This window comes from Phacochoerus africanus, chromosome 2 (assembly GCF_016906955.1).
Source record: "Phacochoerus africanus isolate WHEZ1 chromosome 2, ROS_Pafr_v1, whole genome shotgun sequence".
In the NCBI taxonomy this organism is placed as follows: domain Eukaryota; kingdom Metazoa; phylum Chordata; class Mammalia; order Artiodactyla; family Suidae; genus Phacochoerus; species Phacochoerus africanus.
In genome coordinates this window covers 157,942,864-157,967,826 of record NC_062545.1, presented here as the reverse complement: position 1 = coordinate 157,967,826, position 24,963 = coordinate 157,942,864, and the positions used below count along the sequence as shown (strand labels likewise).

The 24,963-nt window shown below is 32.9% G+C and overlaps 1 protein-coding gene across 2 annotated transcripts in view; it reads right to left on the bottom strand.

Annotated features, from left to right (window-relative positions):
• CDH19 (cadherin 19) overlaps positions 1-18,638 on the bottom strand; it is an 88,967-nt gene extending 70,329 nt beyond the window's left edge. For both annotated transcript variants that reach the window (XM_047766987.1, XM_047766988.1), the window contains exon 1: positions 18,498-18,638. The gene's annotated coding sequence lies outside the window, so the exon portion shown is untranslated. The remainder of the gene's footprint in view (positions 1-18,497) is intronic.
• Positions 18,639-24,963: the final 6,325 nt, after the last annotated feature.

The window sequence follows — 24,963 nt, the reverse complement described above, 5'->3', positions numbered from 1 at the left end:
GGGTTGTTTTCTTGACTAAATGAGTTTATGTACTCAGAATATTGTCTGACACATAGTATGTGCTATGTAAGTATTTTAAACTAACACTGTTAAGAACAGTTCCCTACATGTGGGTAGTGAAGATCTAATGAATTCTTCATTTCTAAACTTTGCGGTAGTCAGCTATTGTTACTTATGCAAATGATATGTACATATAAAAAATTTTATAAGTGACTGTTGCAGACATAGCGTAGGAAACATTTTCCCTAATGTATGTGTTCTGGATATATTTTCAAAGGATAAGAATGCCATTATTTTTTTTTCCAAGCATGCTAAGTGACTATGACAAATAAACATTGTCATGCTTGAAGCAATATGTGATATTGCATGGCATATATAGGCTGAAAATGATCCCATTGTGACTCAGAACAATTATGTTTTCAAAGAAGACTAATTATGACTTGAGGGATAAAAAATATTATAATCTATACACTTATACAGTTTGTAACTGAATCTAATTAGAAATTGTCTTTTCTATGACCTCTTCTTTATTACATAAAGATAATTATTCCATCTGTGAAAACTTATAAAAATGTAATGTATTCTGAAAGGTTGTGGAAAGCTGAAACTAAACTCAACTAAGCCAGCCTGTCATAGAGAAAAGCAGATGGCAATTAATATAATGTCTCCATCTTTAGAAAACCATTGAGTAGGATTGGCCAAAGTAATATATCACTTTGTGATGGTCAGGAATTTCTAAAGTTTTTTAAAAGAAAGAAAGAAAATATCTTAAAATCATGGTTTCTAAAATGCTACTTAAAAATTAAAAAAACTTCTCAGAGTTCTCTTGTAGCACAGCAGGTTAAGGATCTGTTTATTGTCACTGCTGTGGCTCAGGTTGCTGCGGTGGTGCGGGTTCGTTTCCTGGCCCAGGAATTTCCATATGCCATGGATAGGACCAAAAAAATAATAAGTAAAACTTCTCTTTATCAACTTAAAGAAGTGTCTAACTTCTCATATTGGGATTTAAATGTGTAAAGCAAGCAAATTCTATAAAACCTCAGTGTGAAACAAATATTAAAATGAGACTCTTGGGGCTGTGAGTGGTAATATTACAGAGAAAGTACTTAGAGATCCTTTTCCTTTTTCTCTTTTAATTTGAGAGTTTACTTATAAAAGGAAAACAATAAATACTTGGAAATGTTTCATAACAGCAGCCCTTTGTTACATAAGCATATTTATTCTTCAAAGAGCAGTAATGTGGTTGGTTAGTGGCAGCTTATAGCCTACACCTTGAAGTCTATTATTTTAAATTTTATAGACACTGCCTCAATATTCATTTCAAAAATAGTATTCTATATTTGTGTGAATCTATTATTTATTTATTTATTTATTTATTTATTTATTTTTGGTTTTTTTAGGGCTGCACCCCCAGCATATGGGGGGTTCCCAGGCCAAGGATCCAATTAGAGCTGTAGCCGCCAGGCTATGCCAAAGCCACAGCAACGCAGGATCTGAGCCGTGTCTGCAACCTACACCACAGCTCAGAGCAACCCCAGATCCTTAACTCACTGAGCGAAGCCAGGGATAGAATCCTCAATCTCATGGTTCCTAGTCGGATTCGTTAACCACTGAGCCATGATGGGAACTCCTGAATCTATTTAAAACTTTGTTGATAAATGCAGAAGCAATGATATTAATAATGAAACTTAAGTTCTTGAACTGTTGCAGCTGAAATATCTTGGGGGCTCTGTGTTGCATATTTATTATTTCTTATCTCAATGTCTATCTTTATAGAACAAGGCCAGGGACCAAACCCCCATCCTCATGGATACTAGTTGGGTTCTTAATCCACTGAGCCACAACAGGAACTCCCTGAATTTTCTAATCGGTGCCTAAAAGGGTCTGCAGTTCCAGGACTTCAAAATGGTTGTTCCGCTTCTCTCATCTATATGATGGTTCATTGCCCATTTGAAGATGTTAGTGAATCCCAGCCCCCAGACTAATCACTCAGATTAATCACAAAAGGATAATATGTATAAAAGGAGCAATGTACAATATGGAAACAAAATATATAAAATGGAATGAAAGGATGCCACTTGCAGCAACATAGATGGACCTCAGATTGCCCAAGTGAAGTAAGTCAGATATTGAAAGACAAATATCATATGGTATCACATATATGTGGAATCTAATAAAAAACAATACAAAAGAACTTTTTATAAAACAGAAATAGAAACAAACACAGATTTCAAAACTACAATTATGGCTACCATAGGCGAATCCATGGGGAGGAGGAAGGAATTGGGAGGATGAAAAAAACATACACATTACAGTAGAGAATAGACAGTTAATAAGAACCTACTGTATAGCAGAGGGAAAACTACTTGGTAGTTTGTGATAACCTATATGGGGAATAATGGATACATGAATATGTTTAGCTGATTCATTTTTCTATACATCTGAAACTAATACAATGTTGTAAATCAACTATACTTAAAATTTTAAAATAAGTAAATACAAATAAAATGGGGGTAATAATATCTGTCTTGCTTAATGAGAATTAAAGTAGATGCATTGTATGAAAGATTTACAAATTTTAGAATGGCATATAAGATGTCATATGTCAGATGTTAATCTTTGTAAACATGCTTTATTAGCAGTTTAGGGCTACAATTGTTCAAAACTTGCAGTATATCAATCAAATGCTAATAAATCCTGAATCTATACCTTAAATTACACACACACACACACACACACACACACACACAAAATTGTCAAAACTTGATGGCTAATTGGATTTTAAGAGAGATTTCCCAAGGAGGGCATGTCAAAGGTAAGTTTGGAAATACTGTGGTTGAGATACCTGCAAAAATTATGGGTAGAAATTCCAAGTGTGAGCTTCGTGATTCCAGACTCAGAGAGAACTCCGTTATTATGATATCCCCCTCCCACCACATTGCTCTAAGAAAAGCCTACCTTTACTTCTGTAAGATTTCATGAGCTATTCCTAACTCCTGGTTTAAATGGCTATGATTGAGATATGAAATAAAAGACAAAAAAAGAAACCAGAGGCTTTTGATCACTGTGGTAGAGCATAGTATGGTTTACCAATATCCCTATTGCAATTGGGCAAGGTTATGCGACTTTTTTTTTTTTTTTTGTATTTGTAGGGCTGCACTCATGGCATATGGAAGTTCCAGACAAGGGGTTGAATCAGAGCTGTAGCTGCCAGCCTACACCACAGTCACAGCAAAGCTGTATCCTTAACCGACTAAGCAAGGCCAGGAATCAAACCCACATCCTCATTGGTACTAGTTGGGTTCATTACCACTGAACCACAGGGGGAACTCCCATGACTAATTTTTTCAACAAAATATAAGTAAAAGTTATATCCATTACTTTAGAACAAAAGCAGTGAAAGACCTATAAGTAATTCTTTTTTCTTTATCATTGCTTTCTTTGGCAACTAGATGCTATATTTATGAGGTGGTGGAGACTCAGTCAAGCTTGGGTCATGTAGTGGAACTGAATACTGCATCCCTTACTGACTCTTAAATATTTGTGGTATTAGATTGCTGAGAAGTTGGCTACAGGGCCTACTGCCCTAGTAAAATCACCTACTATATTCCTGACACCATAATAAGTACTCCACGTATTCTCCTCTTATTCTTCCCTGTAATTCAGTGAGTTACTAATTATTAACATCCATTTAAAAAGAGAAGAAAGAAGATCAAAGTGAGCTTATATAAACTTATGAGAGAAAGGGGGTCTCAAAGGCCAGTCAGAGATGATAGCTGGAATAAAGACTTGTCAGAGTAAGAGAAGAGATAAAAACACCTAATCTGAAAGAATACAAGAAGTTAAATAGGGTCAGAGTTGGGAAGAAGTACAATGTACTCAGGGACAAGTATATTTGCATATTAATTTCAAAAACATTATTTCAGAGAGCAGCCCAACTTAAGTCATTTTCAAGTTAAGATAGTAAGTGTAGTTAAATAGGCTACATATCTCTGTAGTCTGTATAATTTGGTTAATTTCTTCCTTGTGCATATGTTAAACCTTGGTTTCTCTAGGTCAATCCAGTCTTAATTTTGGAGGGATATATTCTCCACAATATTAAGTACTGAATTAATACTTCTCCCATGTCTTCACTATTTTTTAAAGTAATGGTTATAATCTTTTATCTTGAATTTTATTTTTATTTATAATTTTCCACTTGCCTGACACATTTAGATTTGGGAACATTTCTCAAGCATTTAATTCCAGGATATTTTACATACATATCCACAATCTATGAAATGTTAAAATAATTTTGGGGTATGCCATTAAAATAAAAACTTAAAAGAAAACTTCATTTCATCAAAGTTATAATGAAAAACTTTTAAATTTAACTTTAGCTAGGATAATTAATTTCCTAGAAAATAATTGATTTTAGTCTTTTTTTCTCCCTTGAGATACATATTTATTTTCTTTCTCAGATAATTAGTGAAGGTATTGATTTTTTAGTTTGGAGTTATACTGAAGATAGATAGACAGATAGACAGATATTATCTCTGGTGGCATTCCCAAGATATGAGGTGACAAGAAGAAAATATTTTTTTGTTGTTAGCTGTTTTTAGTCTGTGATGTCAATTAACATTTAAAACAGTAACAGTTAATAGTTGTAAGTAAGAAAAGTAGATGTTAAATTTTTACCTTAAAGAAATGTTTTACTGTTGATTTTACTTCATGTATGATTATAAAGATGAAAGGTAAGTAAGAGCAGTATATACCAAAAGAAATGTACCACTAAAGATAAGTCTAGATTCACACATTCATAATATAGCATTAGCCAGTCTAAAATTTTCAAAAACACACAAAAAGTGCACAAATATGTGAATTATTCGCAATTATACATTGTACATCAAGTCCCAAGACTGATGCAATAAATAAGATCAATTTGTTATACATGCACTCACACACACATTGAAAAAATGTATGTATTTATTTTATTGTTGAAAACAATGTGTGTATATATATTAATCAATTATTTAGACTTATCTATATTGATATATGTAGACTGAGTCCGTTCATTTCAACTACTTGGATTACATTGACATATGAAGAAATCTCAATTTTATATCTATTGCCTATTGAGGGAGCTCTGAGTTACTTTCTCCTTATTCATTTACTATCGATGTGTAATAAAAAGCTTTGTACCTGTTCCCTTGCATCCATGTATATGAGTTTCTCTAGCAAAAAAAAAAGACATTTAAACTGATGGATTACAAGGTAATCTTTTATTCATATTTACCAGATATTTTCAAATGGATTTCCAAATTATACGATCTATTTATTTCAGCGAGTGATATCTAAGAGTTTTAGTTTGCCAATATAATTATTTATATGCTTTTATAAATACCATGCAATTTTGTTAATGTATGAATTAGATGGTTAAATATTATACATATATATGTGTGTGTGTGTATGTGTGTGTGTGTGTGTGTACATATATATATATATATATGTATTTTTTTTTTTAGGACCGTACCCATGGTATATGGAAGTTCTTAGGCTAGGGGTCAAATTGGAGCTGTAGCTGCTGGCCTACACCACAGCCACAGCAAGGCTGAGCTGTGTCTGCGACCTACACCACAGCTCAGAGCAATGCCAGGTCCCTGACCTACTGAGCAAGGCCACGGATCAAACCTGAGTTCTCATGGATGCTAGTCAGATTCATTAACCACTGAGCCACAATGTTTATTTTGCCATTTTAGATTATACCAATTTAGTAATTACACTTTCTAGATAGTTTTTTTTTTTTTTTTACTTTTCCTTCTTTTTTTTGTAGCTTATTTTCTGAACTCTCTCTTTGGTTCTAATAGCTATTTTATTCTATATGGAGTTACGGTAATTCTATTTCTTCCTTTCTAACCACACCCCCCTGAACACTAACCCAGCTCTTAAATCCTCGCTTTCTAATGATTATCTTGCCAGTTGATTCAATTCAACCTATTCAGTTCAAAAAGAATGAACAGAATTATTTTGGATGGACACTTGTATATTCAGTCCTATAGATTTCCACTTCTAATTTCAAATCTAGAGCCTGTAACCACATGCTGAAGTTAAGTACAGGAGAGGAAAATTTGAAAAATTAGGGGCATAGGATGCAGTGGGCAGTAGACACTATTTCAGCAATGCTAAACAGCAAATAAATTAATAAATAGTATATAACATACACGTGTACATAACAAAGGTCCAAAATTTTCACTTTGAGAGCTGTTAGTGTTTAAACATTAAGTGGTTATATATTGTTGGGCTTATCATATATGTTTTATTAGGCTAAATAAGTTACTTTACTAGTTTTCAAATAATTTTTGTTATGAATATGATTCTTTTCTTAATTGAGGTTACAACTGAAATTACTGCTTTTTCTTAGTGTGATCTGATAATGTGCAGAATAAATAGGTTCAATAATATTGAGGCATCACTGCATCCCTAATCATACAAGTTTGTATACATGAATGTGTATATCTAATGCATAACAAAACAATATTAATGTAAGCTTTGAAGTATAATAAGATATATATGAAATATAATAAAATTTAAGTAGTATAAATATGTTATATAGAATGTACAAGATATATAATATAATGCATAGGATATATAACATGATATTTTCCAGCTAATATCACATGCAAAATTATTCTATTTCTTTCCTACATAGTCCTAGACTGGCATTGGAATATTTTATCTATATAAATTGATAAACCCTCATGATTTGGATCACTGCCTTATATTGTATGAGAGTGGACTTATTGATAATTGGTCCCAAATAGAAATTATCTTCACAATTAGATGAATTGTAGTTAATTTTTGACTTTTATGAGTAGAACTAAATAAAATTGCATTACACGCACACAAAAAACATCGTGTCTTAACAAAAAGAATATTATGGGAGTTCCCATTGTTGCTCAATGAGTTAAGAACCTGACATCTCTGTAAGGATGAGAGTTAGATCCCTGGCCTCAGTGGGTTAAGGATCTGGCATTGCTGCAAGCTGCGGCATAGGTGCAGATCCAGTTCAGATCCTGTGTTGCTGTGGCTATGGCACAAGCCTGCAGCTCCTGCTCTGTTTCGACCCATAGTCTAGGAACATCCACACGTCACAGGTACATCCACAAAAAGGAAAAAAAAAAGAATATTATTTCTAGGCTTCTGTGTGTGTGTGTGTGTGTGTGTGTGTGTGTGTGTAATTTATTCAGGTTGAAAACTAAAGTGTAATTCATGCAGATATACCACTGAAATATTGATTAGAAAATTTAGTATAGGGAGTTCCTGCCATGGCACAGTGAGTTAAGAATCCAACTGCAGCAGCTCCAGTTTCTGCAGAGGCATGGGTTTGATCCCTGGCAGGAGTAGTTAGTTAAAGGATCTAGTATTGGAGTTCCCTTTGTGGCTCAGCAATTAACGAGGATTCATGAGGATTCATGAGGATGTGGGTTCAATACCTGGCCTTACTCAGTGGGTTAAGGATCCAGTGTTGCCATGAGCTGTGGTGTAGGAGCTGCTTGGATCCAGCGTTGCTGTGGCTGTGGTGTAAGCCAGCAGCTGTAGCTCTGATTTTACCCCAGCCTGGGAACTTCTATATGCTGCATGTGCAGCCCTAAAAAAAAGTCAAAAAAAAAAAAAAAGGAATCTAGCATTGCCACAACTCAATGGCTCAGTGTAGGTCAGATTTTGTGGGTGTGGCCATAAAAAAATGGGAAAAGAAGAAAAAGAAAAAAAAAGATATATATACCCCAGGTTTCTTTTATTATCAGTCTAATCCTAATGAATTTACAGCTTTAAGATAGTATATAACTAACAAATAATGATTTTTTTAATCCTAACAAAAACTAAAAGAAACACTTAGGAAAGCAAAAATTTTAAATAAAGATCAAATAAGATGCACTTTGATGATTTCATGAATTATCAAACAAATCATAGCAGTTTTACAAAACCGTAAGTTACCATATATTTAAAGAGTCGAAAATTCCTCAATCAGAATAATATAAAGTGAGGCATTTTCCACTTAAAACATTATTTTCATAATTTAAAAACTTTATAAGTTAATTATTTTCATCACATAATATCTGTGAAATTGAACTTATATATCATTATAAAGACAAGATAAAGGAAAAATACTTTTCTTCCTACAAACAATATATTCTACTCTCCCAAATATTTATTACATTTACTTATTTTGTCTTCAGTTTCCATTATGAAGATATCTTGTTTTTCATTTGCTGAAAATATTTTTAGCTACTGCTTATTTGGTAAATAAAGACAGAGTTGTACTCTATTTGACAATTTTTTGCTGATGTTGTATTAGTAGCTACATAAAACCTAGTCAGATATATCAACCAAATGTTCTTTTCTCTGATTATCAATTGTTTTCAGTACGTCTTTATAACTATAATATCTATAAATTTATTCTACCATCAAGAACAATACTTAGTAAGCACTACTGCTAAATGGTGTGGAAAACATGATTTTGTTATTGAAAAAGGCATAATATAAACATGATTTTTTTAAAGACCCAAATCTTAGGGAATGAAAAGAAGTTTAAAGTCATACACTCTACTATTGCGCGCATGTGCGTGTGTGTGTGTGTGGGGGGGTGTACAATCAGTGCAAGATTTCAAAATTCATAAAACAGTTTCACAGAACCACACATTATTAGATTCAGATGGACTTGGTGAAATATTTAAAGCATTTCAGCTACCATACAAAAGAACTTTTTTGACAATATTAGTAAGAAATAGTTTTTAAATAATGAACATGTCGCAATACTCTATTTTATGTTGGAGCTGATTACATTTGTTCTACTTTAAAATTTTTATTCTGCATGCAGAGAATTCCTCATTCCTCAAATGTGTAAACAGTAACCTGGTTAGTTCAATCTCTCCATTGCTGGGAAATGATTTGTACATCTTTTTCTACATTAGAATTAACTGAAAAGCTGGATAGTATGTAGATATTCCACTCCACAGATTCTGATTCATCAGTTAGGTATTTTTAACAAGCCCCAAAGGTGATTCTTCTAAGGCAAATAGTCCTGAGGACACTACCATCTTCATTGTTAACATCATCATCATCATCATCTTATCTAACAAGTATTGGGTACTTACTCCATGATTATAACTATACAAAGAGCATGCCATTCTTTAATTGATTTGTCTTACAACAATTGTATGATATATGTTCTATTATTGTTGCTATTTTATAGATGGAGAAAATAAGCACCTGTAAGTTGAACTTTGCTTAGCCATGTAATAATTGGTGGAACTAGAGTTAAATTTAAGGCTCTCGGTTCCTTCAGAATGCGTACCCTGTAACCAGTGTGCTTGCAGGGTTCTAGAATATGGATGCTATTTTGGAAAAGAAATACATGTGAAGATGTTGGTTAGGGTTTATTTTTAGAGCAGTGCTTCTCAAACTTCCATATTTTATACTCCTGTCAGAATAGAATGCCCTCAACATGGACTCCAATATTCATATATGTATTTATATACTAATCATTTACTTCTAGAACTTTTACCACTATATAGATATTTCATAAAACATACTAGAAACTTAAATGCAGAAGAAAGAGATAAAACCTCAATACACAGAATTTCTTCTATTTTCCCACAGCTCAGTTGATGGTCTTGTGCATGCCTTGTGGTATATAAACACCTATTTAGAGACTGCTCTGCACCACTGAGGAGCACTACAGACTCATGCTGGATGTCCCAAATTCAAAACTCCCATTTTGTCCTGCTTCTTCTCTTCAAGAGGTTAATTTTCTCTGGTTCTCAGAATGACTTTTACTGTATAGCCCTAATTATGGAGTAGTAACTTTCTGGTTGCCAAGCTATATATAGAATGGATGGTTACTATAAATAACAAAGATTAAGAATGGTAGATGAAGTTATGCCATGAAGTAAAGTATTAACTCAAATGAATTCTATAATTTCCATATCACTCTTTGTCTTAATTATTTTACTTATTTAAATATTCATTTAATAATATTAAATTAATGCTAACCATTAAGGAGAATCTGTACAAAATGTAAAGATTTGTGCATCTATAAAGATAATAGCTGGCATGGCACTTATCAAGGTACTTAAAAAATCTGACACTTGAGTTTCTCCAATTGTAAAATGACATAACATATCTGACTTCTATGTAAAAAGGAAGTGGAACTGTACCTGTAAATTATCAAATATTCAATAAAGGTAGTTATTATGCCGTAAAAATATGCCATTTACTTAAATATATATAATCCCAGATTTCCTTGGAACACACTAATTCATTCTTAGAGTGCAAAAGAAAATCACTAGTATGCCCCCATTACCACAGGAATCAAAACTCAAAGGAGTAACATGAATGCTGTTTAAATCATGGAGGAAAGAGCTCCTTCCAAGAGAGGGCACCAAAAAGTGGGAAATGTTTGCTGCAGACTATTTACACATTATTTCAGATTTATTCACCCAAGGCTAATATGTGCAGTTTCTATTATATGAAATGTTAGATTTGGGCAAAAGACAGAAGTGGAAATGTACCATAAATAATTATAAGACCTAAGACAGAAGGTTAAAACCATTAACCCATAGTGTCACTGTCACATCTAAACATAGATTTAGAAAATATGATTCTATCAACTTGTAGTTGAACTCTATCTACCTAGCTATCAACTTTCTTAAATAAAGAAACATTCTCAAGTAAAAAGCTGCAATGATATTTGGGAGTCTCTAAATCAATTACCTTAGTCATTGCCAGAAAAAAAATCTAATGAAGTCCCATGCAATGACTATTTTTTTAAAAGGTTGGGGGTGACTAAAAGATAAATTGATAAAATCTCGTAGAAAGGAGATAGATTAACGAGGCATGGATATAGAAAATTGGATAGAAAAGATCAGGATATTAGAGGACTGATCCAGAAAGCACAATATCCAAAAGTAAATCTCAAAGAAATGGAGGGGAAATATTATTACAGAATAAATGCCCATTCACTGTCTTCGTGTTTAATCTACCAAAATGCAATCCGGCTTCCCCTTGCCCCTTCTGCAGTGCTACAATGCAACCAATCTATCGAGGTCAAAAGGGACCCCCTTTATTTCTTTATCAAAATTCAATAAATACTTTTATTTTTTCTTGAAATTAATTTCACAGTGGTATGGCACATTGTTGCCTTTACCATAACCATATTTCCTTTTAAAATTCTCCTTTTTTGGCTTCCAAAGCTCAACCCACTTTTGTGTTTCCTCTTTCACCTCAAGAATTTCTATCTCACTTAATTGTACTATTACTTAAATTCTGGAGCTTCATTCTTAGGAAAATTCTTTCTCATTCTAAATATGTTTATCAACCAATTTTATGGCTTCAGTTGATACCTATATTCTGAAGCATCACAAAGCTGTCTCAACAGCCCCTATGCACCTATTTTCCTTATCTGTAAACCTACTTTCCAAGTGCAATAGCCATGTCCCACTCAGAAATCATTATCTTTTATCCCCCATTCCACATCATCACTATTTGTTTCACTGAATAAAACCAGCCTCCACTCGAAAACTCTCACTTGAATAAAAAAATCCCCTTTAATGCTTTCTTCACTTCACCTTCCACACATGTACAAGCTTCATCTATGATCAATTCTACCTCTTAAGTCTTTCTTTCTTTCTTTTTGTCTTTTTGCCTTTTTCTAGGGCCAACCCATGGCATATGGAGGTTCCCAGGCTAGGGGTCTAATCAGAGCTGTAGCCGCCAGCCTGCGTCACAGCCACAGCAAGGAGGGATCCGAACCGTGTCTGCAACCTACACCACAGCTCACAGCAATCCAGGGATTGAACCCACAACCTCGTGGTTCCTAGTCGAATTTGTTAACCACTGAGCCATGACAGAACTCCTACCTCTTAGGTCTTTCAAAGATATATGCGTATGTCCTACAACCTCTAAGTTCCTAATCCATAACTTCTTGTTATTTGCTGTTTCTCAGTAAAATAAATTTGAATGATATTTTGAAATTAGAAAATATCTTTCAGGACCATTAAAGATTTCAGACATTTAATCTACTAAACTCAAGTCTGAAACTCTATTTTACAGAAATAAATTGACATTCATAAAATTCTGGTGCAAAAGATTTGTTTACCAATGCATTGCTTATTGTCTAAAAAAAGTGGAAACCTAATTGTTGAAGTTATTTGAATAATGTTTGACATATTCATTCAATAAAATGTTTAAAGAAGTTGGACAGATTTATGACAATGATAGTTGCATAATTCTACAGTAAAAAGATTTAGGGGTTGACAAGCCTCATGTTATCAAGTAGAGTTCTATAGTGAGTTGTATTAGAAAAATTAATACTAACAAATGAACATGAAAGACAGATATTTCTCCTAAATTTTACTAAAAGAGACTACAACAATATCAGCAATAATTTACCTACCACCAGCTCTAATGGGCACCCTAAATGATGATTTGGTTTCTTATACCATTAATTAATTAAAGACAAAAAACGGGTACCTCCTGGGGAATAGCTCAATAGAAGTTTTGCAAGTGATTCTCAAGAATTAGAAAAGAATGGGTTGAAGAATGACTACAGGTTGAGAATTGAGTTCTAAGAGTAAATGAGTCTCTCAAAGTAGTTGCAAACAGAGAGAAAGCAGGAGATCTTTGACCTGGGGGATTTAGAGTTAACGATTTTGTTGAGATAGAAATCACAGTGTTTGAGAGCCCCTTTGTTTTGTTTTGTTTTTGTTTGTTTGTTTTGTCTTTTTTTTTTTGCTATTTCTTGGGCCGCTCCCGCAGCATATGGAGGTTCCCAGGCTAGGGGTTGAATCGGAGCTGTAGCCACCAGCCTACGCCAGAGCCACAGCAACCCGGGATCCGAGCCGCGTCTGCAACCTACACCACAGCTCATGGCAACGCCGGATCCTTAACCCACTGAGCAAGGGCAGGGACCGAAACCCGCAACCTCATGGTTCCTAGTCGGATTCGTTAACCACTGCGCCATGACGGGAACTCCGTGAGAGCCCCTTTGAAGGACAATTAAATGAGAAATGACAAGCAAAGATACTGCAAAGAAAAAAATAAATTAAACCCCAAAGTAACCACTCAATAGTTTATTATTATGAACAATAATAATAATAAGTAAATAATAAAATTATCATTGTTTCTCTATGCTTCCCTATGACTTCAGTGTTAACATATAAAATCAGAAAATTAAAATTTACAATACTTCAGAATATCCCATGTGTTAAGATAATACTTACTCAAATCAACTTCAAAACTGAAAATAATTATAAATATTACCATCATAATATTTACTTTAAATTTTTTGAAATAAAATTATAAGAAATTTGGGGTTCTAATATGAAATGTACATTTCAAAGGACACGTTTTTAAAAGGAAGTGAGAATATATCATGATTTTAGTACAAAATATTTTAAAACAAACACGCCTTCATGATAAATGAGATGTTTTAAAATCTATAAAACAGTAACAATACCTCCAAGAGATGGGATGGGTTAAAAATACATAGATTTAAGGATGGAAAATCATCATGAATATAGTTAATCTGAGCCACAAAATTATTTTAAAAAGTAAGACAGAATATCTTATTTTTTTATTCCTTTGTAATTGGTACCAGGGGGGATAAACATGCTTTATTTTAGTGCTTGCTGTAGAAGGATTCAGCATAATCTTAATGCATAAGCTGAATGACTGAACTACTGACTGAATAAATGACCCTGTTTTTTCTAAATATTTAAGTTATGTGGTCTGTGAGACATTAGATAAGGAGAGTTCATGTATTTCTATGGAAAGGGATGATGTTCTTATATGAAAAAATTTCTCAACTTATCTTTTAAAAATCTGGCAACTCATATCATTTTATTTTATAAAATGTGGAAAGTGGATAATTAATATCTAAGATTTGTAATATATAACTCACAACATATATGTATTGCTTGTCCCTTTTCTTCTAAAAACAAAGGCTCAGTGATGTCATTATAATACAATATCATATACCTCATAAAAATTATACTTGTGAATTAAGAACTGTGTGTTTTAAACACCTTTTCTAAAAATTCATATATATACATAAACATAATATACATATATGCATGGATGTACACACGCAATGACAACATTGTTTCATATCGTTAAAACAGTTAAAGTTTGCAGCAATATGGATGGACTTGGAGGCCATTATGCTGGGTGAAATAGATCAAACACAATTACTATATGATATCACTTATATATGTGGAATCTAAAAACTACAATAAATTAGTGAATATAACAGAAAAAGAAGCAGACTCGTAGGTATAGAAAACAAGTGGTTCTCAGTGGGGAGGGGGGAAGGGGAAAGGCAAATACAGGGTTAGGAGATTAAGAGGTACAAACTATTAGGTATAACATAAGCTATAACGATATTTTGTACAACACAGGGAATGTAGCCAATATTTTATAATAATTATAAATGAATTATAACCTTTAAAAAGTGAATCATTAAAATATAAACCAGTAACATACAATATTGTACAGAAACTATACTTTAGTGGAAAAAAAACTTTAAATTTCATATAAGTGAATTTATTCAATGCACACTCTAAAATGGCACAGCATTTTAATGAATAATTTGTGTGGTCTTAAAATTATTAAATGAGTATATGCGTAAATTTGAAATTTGACCACAGGAAAATATATAAACACACATATGTATATATGTAGATATGTGTATGTATGTCTATAAATACATGATTATTTTTATATGTGTATGCATGTATAAAAATACATATGCTTATTTATTAACCAATAAATTTGGAATCAAATCCTGATATTCCTATAGAATTGGCATCCTCAGTAGATACTGGATAAGGACAGAAAATAAAAAACCAAAGAGAAACCAATGTTTTAAATAGCCCCAAAGACAAAAGTCCAAATTAGAAGAAGGGGATTTACATTCAACTAAAAAGTTACATTGTGGCCCCTTTATTTTTCATCTAGCATTTTAGGTAAAGAGAGGTATTTTGCTTTACTAATTCAAGAGTGATTTCAAGAACTGTTGAGAATTACTGGCTTAATGACAAACAATACCATTAAAATATCAAATAAAAGATACAGTCCTATTTTTCTCTTTATCTTTTTTTAGTGTTCTCTTATACATTACATCTATCTCTGAATTTGATGGTATTATCTCTTTATCAAAGAAGGTCATAGATGTTTCCACTGGAGTTCTTTAAGAATAAAATAGACGGAAAACTCTCGAAAATGACTTAGCTATAATCCAACTTAAAGGCAAAAAAATAGTGGCATTTTTCTTTCCCGTGATTTATGTATAATTTGCTCATTTCCACAGGAACATTTCTAAATTTTGCACTTAGAGAAAATTACCTAGGTTATTTTTAGCCATAATTGATGTGCCAAAATTATTTCCACTTTAATATACTATCCTGCTAGCTTACAAAATCATCTATCATGTGAGTTCTTAGAATGAACAGATAAACTATAAATGTACTGATTTTGTATGTTGATAAATCATTGTCCTATAATAACATTTCAAACTTGACTTGATATGCCAAAGCAGAGTCTCTGAAAAATTGTATGTTTTGCTCTAACTTTAAGACATTTTTGATGATTCTGATTATCTTTTATTGAGTACTAATTAATGCAAAACATTTCTGACAAAAGCATTTCTATTTTACTAAATCCAGAGCCATTTTTACTATGAGACAATAATTGTCTTACTGCATCACATCAGAATATTCAAGAAGTTATGCATCATTTCAAAAAAATTTATTTCCTCTAAGTTGTTAAAAGGCAGATTTTAGAGCATTTTAGCTGGATTCTCTGAATTGAGGGATGGCAACAAACTAACTGTATGAGTCGTTCGAAAAAGGGTCAGACATCTCTATTGTCACTATGGCAAAAGCTGCTCATTCATTTCTCAAATCTGTGAGCTGTCAGCAGCATTGCAAGAAAGAATGGGGGAGTTCCCCATTGTGGCTCAGCGGAGACGAATCTGACTAGCATCCATGAGGAGGCAGGTTTGATCCCTGGCCTCACTCAGTGGGTTAAGATCCAGCATTGCCATGAGCTGTGGTGTAGGTCACAGACATGGCTACGATTGGGCATTGCTGTGGCTCTGGCCTAGGCCCCTGGCTACAGCTCCGATTGGACCCCTAGCCTGGGAACCTCCATATGCCTTGGTTGTGGTCTTAAAAAAAATGTTCATGGTAAAAAACAACCTTCAAAATTGGGGCAGAGATAAGGAAAATGCTGAAATTACCTGCAAACAGTGTTAGGCTAAGCTCATAGTTTGGCAATAAAAAATAAATTAGTGAATGTACGAGAAATGCTGAAAAAAAAAAGAAAAAAAAAGGATTCATAGTGATTATTAAGTTTCACATTGGTTAATGTTTCATCCTCAATCTGTTATGCCAAAAATGAAGATCATATCATGACAACAAAATATAAAAGTTCCATTTTCTTATATTCATCAGCATGGTTCTCAGATATTTGCTGAGTACCAATAAATCACAATCTAAAGAAAGGTATATGAAAATATCAGTATGTTCTTTTAAACTGGTGTAACACAGTTGCTCCTACTATATTACTACTCAATAATGTCAAATACTACACTATAACACTTTAAATATTACATAATATAAAGGGTACATGTTATGAGCATGAGTGGGAAAAATTAGGTATCAATTTATATTGTTATCGATTAGTCATTTGGCCTATTATATGTAGCTATATTACAACAAATTTCTGAAAGATAGGTCTCTTAAGAATGTGTGGGGAGCATTTGTGGACATCATTTTAAAGCATCTTCAAGTTATAATTTAATTGAATTATTTTAAAATATGCTTAGAGATTAGTACCCTGAAACAATTTCAAAGGGGAAACAACAACAACAACAAAAAAAACCCAAAAATATGAGTAAGTAATATACACTTTAAGACATCTACAAATTGCATGAAAGTGTGTTTATATGTTAAGCATAAAAGAGCACAAGTAAAGAACATACAAAATTGCAAACTGCAAAAGGCAGATATAATTTACACAATGATCTGATTCATTTCAGTCATTGTTACAAAGCCTTGGTAATGTAGAAAACTCATAAAAGAATAAGAGATCAATGATTTCTAGATTTCATAAACTACTTATTTTAAAAAACTGGATAATTCTATACATCTAATTGGGTAATACTTATTCTTTTTTGGAAATATTTTTACTGGTTACAAAATTTCATAAACAGAAATATTCAGATCATATTGAAATTTAAATATTTTCAAATTAAAAATTATAACTATGTATATTTACATGCATATTATTGTATTATATAGTAACCTTTAAAGTATTTAGAATTTGAAATAATGTTATATCGCCTATTATTTTATTAAATTGTTTGTGATTGCATTACATGCAAAATACAAATATATTAATATATACATATTTATATCTTATATAATTATATAAATTTGCAAATATTTTATATAAATAATGTCATCTCTCCAGATATATTAAAAAGTAAAATCAAAGAGCTAAAGTATAAATATATATAAAGAAAACATTGCCATTCTATTTATATATTTTTGTTGTTAACCTCTTCATGTGTTATTTCATATGCTGTTTACGGATTTACTAAATCCTTTTAGCAAATTTACACTGAAATATTTTATTAAAATTAGTAACCCAATTAAAATTACTTGTAACAAATTAGAATTGAAACAATAACAAATGCCTTTCACATTTTGCATTTTCTTAATTTACAGTTTTGTATATTTCATATTTGATGAATTATATTTAATTTCATATAATGTATATGAGATTAAAATTAATGTGTGTACATGTTTGAATATGTATGTCTGTATTCATAATATGCTCAAAAGTTTACTTTTATTAGTATTATTTTTGTAACACTCTTAATTACTTAAGTTTTTTCATTCTAAGATTATTTGAAAGTCAATAGAAAGCTTGATAGCTGAAAAATCCTAGCAAAGAGGAAGAAAATAAAATAGTCATATGTCAACTTTAATAATAGATTGTCCTTCAAAAGAAACATAATTCTTTTCAGATATGTGGAAAGCTCCATACTGAATATCATTTATTAAGAAATAAATTATTTACTATATTCAAAAATTTACTCTAGAAATAAATATTTTTCTCATATTTTTAAGTTTGAGAATGTTATTGCTCATAGCAACTGACAACTGACAGTACAGAGGTAAATACATATAAATTAAGAAACAAAATCCTGAAGAAAGAAAAAGATGCAGTAGTGCTACATTCCTCCCAAGAAACCTGTTTTAAATGTTCTAATATAAGGAACTTTTCCTCAATCTGAATTGCAGAGATGGAGATTTTCCCTTACCAATCTTTGTTTTAGATAACGGTCTATATAAAGTTTTAAGATTTTTAGAGTTTTGCAAGTACTTGTTGGCCCAATTTTCATTAATAGATAATTTATATAATCAATATAGGCCTTATTATCACATTCTTACCTGTGTATCTTCAAGTTCAAAGAGTTCTGTGGAAATTGAAATTCGAAATTCATGTGAAACACATGAGGAATAGTAGGAAAATTTGTTCTGATTTTGCCTCACAGGCTTCTCATCCAACTTACGTGTGCCACACTGCTCTGAGTTACAGATGCTTGTGCTTTTAGTACCAAGACCCTCAGTATGTCACTGCTTACTGAATGCTATTTTGGGTTCTATGAACCATGAGCCATGAACACTGAGCCTTTGTGCAAATATCATAAGGGCATTCTGATGTCCATTCATAGTCTGGGATTAAAATGCAGATCGCTCCAGCAAGTAGTATGAGCTGATTTTTTTTTTTTTTTAACAAGCAAAAAGAAAATAAAGTACTTATTGGCTTGAGGTGATAAGGAGGGAATTCATCTTATGTAAAAGAATTCTGCAAGTGGAAAGGACATGCCCTCTGCTTGGGGATTAGCTGATGAAACAAAAGATCAATTTAAAACAGGCACAAAAGTTACTAAAAAGAGAAGAGCTTTTTTACTGTGTGTCTATGCCTTCTGGCAGCTCCTTAATTCTGTCTTTCTGCTCAGGAATCAAGTAAAATACAGAAAGAGAGGGCAATGGCTAAATTACTTTTCCTTGGTTTATTTATTACCCAAGTATACTTATTTTATTAAATTTATAATCATATTTTGCTTTAAATAGTTAATGTTATTTATTACGAAATACATAATATCATACTCCATAATGTTTACTCAAGTTGTTTTTAGTTAAAAATCATTTTCGAACTAAGAGAAAGGTTCAAAAACATGAAGTGTCTAACACTATGATTGATGTCTATAAAACTTAATATTTTTATGGAGTACATATGCAATTCCTGTGAGGAATTTCAGAAAAAATACTTGAGTCCTGCAATACCAGAAATAAATGCCTGTTTGCCTGTTCATTGTTTTTTATCATAGCAATGAAGGGAGAATAGGAAAGTGATTATAACTAATGCTAATGAGAAATAAATAGATTATGTGATGTCTGATTCATGCTTACTTCATTTTTGAGTTCATAAAAAACAAATTTTTGGTTACCATTTACTAAATAAATATTAGATGCCCCTGTAATAGGCAGCAAAACCAAACAAAAATAAGCTTCCCCCAACCTGCAGTCTTTTTAATTTTTTTTAATTGAAGTAAGAACACTTAACATGAGAGTAACCCTCTCAACAAATTTTAAAGTGCATAGTACTGTATCATAAACTATAGGCACCACGTTGTAGAGCAGATCTTTAGAACTTACTCATCTTGTATAACTGAAACTTTATACCCATTGAACAACAACTCCCCATTTTCACCTACCCCCAGGCTCTGTCAACCACCATTCTATTCTCTGCTATGAGTTTGACAAATGTAGAAAAGCTCCTGTAAGTGGCTTCAGGCGGTATTTGTCATTTTATGAATGCTTTATTTCACCTGCATGATATCCTCTAGATTCATCCATGTTCCAGTGTATGTGTAAAAATCTAACATTTTATGGGCTATTGTTTCCTGCCTTGATACACAATCCAGTTACACCGTGAATTACAATTACACTTTTTCAACCTGAGAGTCTGGTTCAACATGATGTCTGGAGGGCTTATCATAAGGCATAAGGGAACAAGTGTGGGTCAGCATTTTCTACACCAAAAATGTTATAACTCCACTAACGTACAATCAGAACCATAGAAACTCCACTGAGACAGCATTTAACTTTCTAAGGAATGTAATACAGTTTAAAATTGTATGTTGTATGTATAGTACCATTATCAGCAACTTCTTATATCATTAAGGGAAAATCTGGTATAAAACACTTAGGCAAAGTAACCAATTGGGTTTGATTATAATATAAGCACACAGTACTATGAATTAATAAGAAATGCTTGTCTTCCTGGAGGACGAGAGTTTCTTAATAGCAGATAAGCTGGAATGAGGAATTATTTACACATACGCCACAACCAAGAATATAGAATTGGCTGGACTAATGGGACTAGTTATCAAATAAATTTAGCCATTACTTCCACTGCATTTACCTCATATCTTGAGAAAAGGCTTTTCCAGGTGTGGAGGAAAAAGAAATTTTTAATAGTAAATGGAACATGACGGTATATGATTGGAGTCGCAGAGTTAAGCACAGCACTACCCATAAAGGGAGCCAAAACCATTACACTATAGGTTACTGGAGGTCTCCATACCATAGAACAAACCTAAGGGAGGGTGGACAATTCCTGGGACACAAATGCTATTTCATAACTACACAGAAACATTCAGTAAACAATTGGCAGCTTTCACATGCAATCTGGGGGAATTCTACAAATGTCATCTACCAGCAGACTGAAGAATAGAGCTTGGAGTTTCAGAAGCATTTCGAGCCAGGATTGAGTTGAGTTAATCTAAATAAAGATTTGAATTAAAATATTACAATTTATCAATATTCTGAAGAGCCACTGATTTCTTTTTTTAAGAAAGATAATTAAGAAATATAAATCTATTGGCTAACTGCAAACTGGATCAGCTAATGAATTTCAGATAACAGGCAGAAGACAAAAGCTAAACTTTATTCAGGTTCCAATCCAGCTCGTGAGGTAATCCCTTTAATCAGAAAGTTTAGGCTTGCCGATGTCTCAGCATAGATGATCCAAGTGACTTTAATTATATATTGAGGCTTAGTCCAATCAAGTGTGGTCTGGATGGTAGACGCTAAGGTCTACATCCTAATCCCCACAGTCCTGGAGCATGCTGTATCTCAAATTAAAAACATATTCATGATTGGTTTGGGGGAAAAAGAAACCTCATTTATCATCTTTACTTTTGCAAGACATTGTGTTAGAGGTTACAGTTACACAAAGGCAAATAAGACTGACCAACTATTTCTTAAAAATGAAAAGCACAAATCATATTTACGCACCAAACAAGATGCTTAACAAAATGAAAATCCAGTAGAATAATTTCAGAAAAGAGGAATGTTTACCTCCAATAAATGTGTGATGAAACGTGAAATATGCGTCATTCAATCGAGAGCTGATCATGAGGAGTTCCCTCTGTGGTACAATGGGATTAGCGGAGTCTCTGAAGCGCCAGGATGAAGTTTTGATCCAGGCCAGTACAGTGGGTTAAAGGATCCTGGTTGTTGCAGTTGCAGCATAGTTTGCAACTGCAAGTCGTATCTGATCCCTGGCCTGGGAAATCTATATGTTGTGGGATGGCAAAAAAAAAAAGAAAAAAAAAAAAGCCTGATCATGAGATAATTTTAGAACACATCTTGTTTGCAGACTGAAATGTATATAAAATGAGATGTCCTGACTATTATGTTTCCTGGTACTTCTAATACATTTCTGTATTATATGAAAGATTTTGCATTAATGTACATAAAGAAAAATCCTGATTAAATGATATATATTTAAATTAATAAAATCTAGTCGGTGGAAATTAGTAGTATTTTGATATTAATTAAATGAACTCTTTCTCCACATCAGGATCTGCAAACTAAGAAGCCTGTGTGCCAAATCATCCAAGCTTCTGTTTTTATTAAAAAAAATTTGTACTGGAATTCAGCTTTTCTCATTTGTTTATGTATAGTCCAAATTGTCTACGGCTGTTTTCATTTTTTAATGCCAGAATAGAGCAATTGCAACAGAGACTCTTGACCTACAAAATATAAAATATTTGCTACCGAGCTATTTATAGGAAAAGTTTATCAACTTCTCTCTGCTCTACATTCATGTGATGTAGTGATTTTTAGTTAATACTTATAACATGGTTTACTTAAAATTAAATTACATATATTTGATCAATAAATAAATATGTGTATAAACACACATAAATATACAAAAATCTACACAGCAGAAATCATTTTATTCTAAATTATCTCGCTTGTCAGTGGGTCAGGGAATTAATACGGTTGAATAAAATGTTAGTTTTTTTAGACGATGATTTAAATATTTTACATTTACTTAAAATATACACATTCAGATTAATTATATATATTATACGTGTGTGTGTGTGTGTGTGTGTGTGTGTGTGTGTGTGTGTATACAGGTGTTAAATGCCAAGACATTTTCTTTGAGATACTATCCTCGGAATGGGCTTTCTGTAAAACACATTCATTATGTGTCTAGCTTTTCCAATTTCTTAAGAATAAAGAAGGAATTAAGGAACTATGAAGATTTACAGTTTAATAGACAATTTTTAGAGATGTTTTAGGTTAACATTGAAATTAAGTAGAAAGCTCACATGGTTCCCATATTTCCCTTCCCCCTACATATGCAGAGCCTCATCCACTCTCAACATTCTCCACCAGGGTGGACCATTTGTTATAATCCATGAGCCTACAGTGATACATAATTTTCACCCAAAGTCCATAGTTTACACTAGGATCTACTCTTGGTGTTGTACATTCTATGGATTTGCACTCATATTGGGCCACATATTCACCATTGTAGTATCACGCAGAGTAGTTTCACTGTTCCAAAAATCCTCTATGTTCTGCCTATTCATCCCTTTCTCCTCCTTAACTCCTGATAACTCCCTATCTTTCTATTGTCTGTATACTTTTTCCTAAAGTTTTACATAATGTCATTCAGCTGGAATCATACAGTATGTAGCCTTTTCAGAATGGTTTCTCTTACTTTCAATATGGATTTAAGATTCCTGTATGTTTTTTCATGACTTGGTAGCACATATTTTAAACCCCTGAATAATATTCTCAAGTTTATTCTTTTACCTAATGAAGGACATCTTGGTTGCTTCTAAGTTTTAGCAATTATTGAATAAACCTGCCATAAACATTGTGTATAGGCTTTCATGTGGACATAAATCTTCCCTATTTGGTTTCAATGACTTTTTTAAATCTAGTGATTTTATTCATACCTATCAAGAGCAACTTATTTTTAATAAGGATTTCTACAACATTTATCTTAGATTAAGCAGAAAAATAATTGCTAGTACTTTTCCATACATATTTCATTTGTTATACTTTGTAAATCCATGCTTTTGATAATTAGAAAACCTGAGATAAATAGTTTTGCAAACAAATATGGTGACTTTGGAAGCATATATTTGCATGGTTGAGAAAAAAAGTAGGCACATATATGAGAGAATATTATAGAAGATTCAGAGTGTTCAGAGTGTTGCAGAAGTGGAAAGCTGCAGTTATTCCATTTTGGTACATATGGAATGGCTGTGCTGTATTAGAAACTATTTAATACTTACCACATTTCTCCCAGGTAGTTGCTGCCCCTCCCCCTTTATATTTGAATAAACATATGACAAATAGCAGTGCATGGTCTTGAATAGCCAGAGGATATTCTTTTTTTAATGCCACAGCCTATATTGTACTCACTATAAAACACTTTCTCTTGGTAGTTCCTGTCGTGGCTCAGCAATGATGAACCCAACTAGTATCCATGAGGAAATGGGTTTAATCCCTGGGCTCGCTCACTGACTTAAGGATCCTTGTTCCCGTGGGCTGTGGTGTAGGTCAAAGGCATGGCTTAGATCCAGAGTCGCTGTGGCTGTGGTGTAGGTTGGCAACTGTAGCTTCGATTTGACCCCTAGCCTAAGAACTTCCATATGCATTAGGTATGGCCCTTAAAAGAGAAAAAAAGAAAAGAAAAAAAAAACAAAAAACCTCCCCCTTTACTGAAGAAACCTTAAAATTTTTTAAAGAAACACTTCTCTTTAAAATATAATCAGCAATTTAATAATCCACCACTTATAGAGCAATAAAACCAGGCATATAAGTACCTAAACTAAGATTCTTTCTCCCTTTATTTACTCCTTTTTTTGTCCTTCCCAAGAAACTTTTGAGCATTTACTGTTTTTCAGGTGCTTGTCTTAGTGTTGGAGGTTCAGGCATGAATGCTACAGAAAAAAAGCTCTTATCTGGATGAAGTCCATGTTCTAGTTGAGGAGTATAATGAATAGACAAGATAAAGTAGTAAAATATATAGTATCCTAGATAAACAAAAGTGCTAAGCAGAAAAACAAAGCAGGTGAGAGGGTAATTAATATTGTCCTGGGATAAGAAGCACAACATTTTATACATAAAGTTTAGAAAAGGTCCAACTGGGGAGACAGTATGTAAATATATGACTAAGATGAGGGAGTGAGCCTTGAAGTTATCAAGTCCAAGAAGAGCTGTGGCTACACAGCTATGGCTACACAGCCAAGGAACATCGAGACATCCTTGATGGCTGGAGTGCAGAGAGGTGGAAAGCAGAAGATTGTGTGTGTGTGTGTGTGTGTGTGTGTGTGTGTGTGTGTGTGTTTTCACTTGCACATGAGGTCAGGTTTTATAAGGTCTTGCTGGCAATTTTAGGTTATTTGGATTTTATGCGGAATAAGGGAAGCGTTGGACAGTTTTAAAGGAAGAAGGATGGTTTCTTACTTAACATTTTAAGGAACCAATCTAGTTTGTGTGTCAAGATTAGAATGTCAGGGGTCATGATGGGAAAAGG